This window comes from Helobdella robusta, assembly GCF_000326865.2.
Source record: "Helobdella robusta unplaced genomic scaffold HELROscaffold_11, whole genome shotgun sequence".
NCBI lineage: Eukaryota > Metazoa > Annelida > Clitellata > Rhynchobdellida > Glossiphoniidae > Helobdella > Helobdella robusta.
This window is the reverse complement of record NW_008703617.1, coordinates 4,005,088-4,009,870: the sequence shown is the minus strand read 5'-3', so window position 1 is coordinate 4,009,870 and position 4,783 is coordinate 4,005,088.

The window sequence follows — 4,783 nt, the reverse complement described above, 5'->3', positions numbered from 1 at the left end:
TCATTCAGTTTTAAAGAATCCCCATCACCATAACCAATGAGGTTTGTAAAAATTGTACTTTTAATTTATTATATTTTATGCACTTAGAATGTTGTGTTATTAATTGTTAATACCTCGGGAAACCGGGTCTCTGGATGCAAAACGAAGATTGATTGATTAATTATTATCATTAATTTATTAAATGCTGTGCATACCTATGGCAAGTAAATAAAATAATTAAGCATAGAAATAGCCACAATCAAATTAATTTATATAGGCATGAGTATAATTTGGATAATAATAATTAAAAATATCGGTATCATTGAAAATGGATAGTCATAAATAAAAAAATAAATCATAAATTGCTAAAAATAATAGTTCCAGTAAGATTACATGCCTTACACCTACATCTTTTTTTAATTTTTATATTATAATAAATGTTTGTTATCAAATATATCAAGGATTGATTTCTCAATCCATGACTAGATTGAATGTCATGATCCTACAGTTCCAGAGGATCCCCATCACCATTAGTCAATAAGGTTTGTAGAAATCACCCCAGGCATACCATCAATGTTTTGTAGCCACCTTTTAATGTAGTGTTAATAAAATGACATTGAGAATAGTTATTTAAAACAATCTTAATAAAATTATTGAACAGGTATGACAAGATCACTTTCTTAATGTCCTAGTGTGAGGAAGATGTAAGCCATTTGTCCAAAGATAATCATATGCCTTATGCCCATGCAAATGCAGTGTCAACACGAATGATTTTTGATCAGAGTCATATGTTCTAATTTTTTTAAACTTTTCCAGAAATTTTTCTGTTAATTTATTTGTTTCATTAAATACTTGATGTGTATTTCGTATAAAAACTTGATTATGCCAATTTAGTTACTTGTTAAGCATTAATATAAAATTGACTCTACTTGTAATGGTGATTGGTATGATGATGATGATCCCAGTCCTAAGCAGGGTTTATTATTCACAATGTCATTATGCCCTTTCTAAGTTTTAATAAAATACATGTAATATTGTTGAATGCATTTTATATTTTTTGTATAGATAAGAATGTTGCAATGTACAATGATGATGTGAATTGCTTCCTTATGTAACTGATGACATATAAATATAACTAACTTGAAAACATGGGAATGCTTTCTTCAGCGTTACCTTCGTTTTTCCATCATAACCTTTATAATCTTTATTACAGAAATGGTCACTGCATATTCTTGTATTTTTTGATGGAAGCCATTTGAAATCATTTATTTCCTGTCTGATGCACTTAATCCAATCGTTTTGCATTTTTACATTTTGAGGAAATCTGAAATTTTATAAACTGTTACAGAAACTTGTGCATTTCTTAAGTATTGCTTTTAATAATAAAATGGTAATCCATGATAGCATTATAAATTATAATAGTCTATAAAATAAAATATATGTAATTGTAAAACAAAATAGTTCTATTCAATGAGTATAGGGATATTGTTACATTTATTTTAGTGTGAAGTTAATTTGAAAATAAACCTGTGAAAAGATGCATCAGAAATTTTCTCATTTCTATTTATTATTAATGCAATTTTTAATGCAACAGGTAGGCATGTTTGTGAATAGCTATGAAAATGAAAATTATTGTATCTGACATGAAAATTAGTACAGAAACAAAAACGAAAGAATAAATGATAATATAAAAATTTAAACATTGATTGAAAGAGTTTATTCTAATAATATGGTATGGGCAATTCGTTGCGAGGAAATCGTTGGAGGAAATGGTGTCAACAGTAGTTATTTTACTGCATGGTAGTTAATCAGCCGGTATAAAGGTTGTATTCAATTCCTATCAAATAAATTTGACAAAATATACACAGGCAGAACTAAATAAAGAAATAGACATGTAGTTATAATACATTTATAATGTTGTATTTACACATTCAAATTGTACAATTGTGTTATGGTGTAGTCTCAAATTATTTTAAATTCTCTCAGAAAATTTTAAACGTTTTACTACACTATATATACTAGTTATTTTTATCAACAATTTAAAAATTTTATCAATAATTAAAAAAAAATTTCAAATTGATTTCATTGCGATATCACTAATGATTTTTGTGATCTGACTGATTAAAAAGCATCAAAGAAAGTTAAAATAGGATGGAGAATTTGTTATATTGGGATATTCGTTTAAAAAGCGAGCAAAATTATAATATAAAAGCGCTTATAAATCTATGCATATTGGCTCAGCTTGGCTCGGCTTGGAATCGGATGTTAAGCAAGGTGTGGTCTTAAACTATTTTGAATTCTCCCCGAAAAATTTGAACTGCGTGCGTACATATATAGTAATGGCTACTGTTGTTTTTTATAATGAATTTATGCATATTGGCTCAGCTTGGCTTGGCTCGGCTTGGAATTGGATGTTAAGCAAGGTGTCTCTCAAACAATTTTGAATTCTCCCCGAAAAATTTGAACTGCGTGCTTACATATATAGCACTGATTACTGTTGCTTTTATAATGAATTTTTATTATATATATATATATATATATATATATATATAAAATGACTGGAATCCATGTATACAAATAATTAAATTATATTAGATTATGTTTATATGAAATACAATATAGCAGATTCAACCAGCCAACCAGAAAGTTTCGAAGACGTTCGTTCGATGACTTCAATTTAGTACGGTTAGCATTTTGGTTAAGACTGTATAATAGTGTAGTACATACATTAAATAAGTTTTTTATTGATGTGAATGATTGAAATGATGAAAATGTATGGTTGAAACGAGTATAAATAGTAGCTGAAAAAACGTTGAAATCAGATCAGGCATTTCTGCCTCGCTCGAGTCGGGGTGCCTGATCTCATTTTTTTATATTTATATTTTTTTAATTTATTTATTTTAATTTTATTTTATTTTATATGGAGTTATATAGAGTTATATAGAGTTTGCATGTCTGTGGTTTGTGTGATTGTATGCTGCATTTTTTTATACTTTAAGTGGGTTCTTTAGCGGTTGCTCATACATACATACATACATACATCATGTTTGTTTGTGTGGTAGTATTTTATGTTCTGTTTTACTCCTTTTTCTCTTTCTTCATGAGTCTTGAGTTAAGTTAATGAAGCATAGGTAGGTGAGGTAAAAATTAATTTATTATATAGGTAGGCTAGGGCATAAGGTAATTTAGTTACATAGGTAGGTTAGGGACTCCTATTCTTTTACTCTACTTGGTGGTGTGATTTTTGTTTTGTGTTTTTTTTTTTTGTTTTGTTTCACATCATACATTCAGCAGGTACGCGGTGGTTCCTGGTTTTAGTGGGATTTTTATTGATTGAATGTGGTAGTATGCATGGTTATATAGAGTTATATAGAGTTATATAGAGTTATATAGAGTTATATAGAGTTATATAGAGTTATATAGAGTTATATAGAGTTATATAGAGTTATATAGAGTTATATAGAGTTATATAGAGTTATATAGAGTTATATAGAGTTATATAGAGTTATATAGAGTTATATAGAGTTATATAGAGTTATATAGAGCATAAATTCTATATAGATACCGTTCTTTGCGGTTCTTTTCTTTGCCGACCGGTCGGCTTCTTTGCGTTTCTCTATTTTCATTTAAATTAATTAAATAAATAAGATTTGTCCATTCATCTAGGTTCATTCAGATTCATTCATTCAGGTTATAGCTTCCAGAGGAGTTCGTCGTGGAGGATCAGAATGGTTGTGATGTCACCCTACGTTCAACCTTAACCCTAACTTCCGACTTTACGGTTTCTTAACGGTTTCTTTTTTTGCCAGTTTGCTGGCTTTTCCGGCTGGTGGATTTCACCGCGGCTCGTTTCTCTATTTTCATTAAAATTAATTAATTAAATAGGATTTTTTCATTTCATTCAGGTTGAAGCTTCCAGAGGAGTTCATCATGGAAGATGTCAGGCTACGTTCGTTCATTCAGTGGCAAAGAATACCTGTCTGACTGGGATACGTTTTCTTCTTTTTTCTGTAATTTAACATTAAGTAGGAATGCTCACACGCACACACACGCGTACACAATTACATTAAGTAGCTATATAGGTAGGTTAGATAGGCATAATTTTAATTGTAGGTAGGATAGATAGGGAGCATCCAACACTAATGTAGTTGAATAGGTAGGCAGCGTAAGTTTATCTCTTCTATTTTATCTTGCAACCACATTACACGCACCAGCGTATTACACACACACACAAATACATACATAAACACATATGTTAGTATTTGAGCGTAATTTTATTTTCATTACACATTCTAATTTATTATTACTAAGGTTGAGAGTAATTTAATTTCATTGGTAGTTAAGAGCAATAATGTAATTCTAGGAAAAATATTGTAATGTAAATTAAAACGCTGTAAGTGTATCGATAGGTAGGTTAATTGTTAAGTTTTACATTATCATTATTAAGTTGGAGCCCAAGGCATTACGTAGGTGGTGGGGTGGGTGCCGAAAGGCCAATGAATTGGGCTCTTGAGTTTTGTAATTTTAGGTAAGCTAGGACCGTAATGTAATGAATAGGTAGGTTAAGGCTACGTTGTAACACATACTCATTAATAGATTTAGGGTTTAAGTTTTATATTATTATTACTAAGTTGGAGCCCAAGGCATTACGTAGGTGGTGGGGTGGGTGCCGAAAGGCCAATGAATTGGGCTCTTGAGTTTTGTAATTTTAGGTAAGCTAGGGCTTAATTGTAATGAATAGGTAAGTTGAGGGTACGATAGCCGATAGACTCTGAATTTCGAAGTCTGTTGTCAGAGGTAAGCC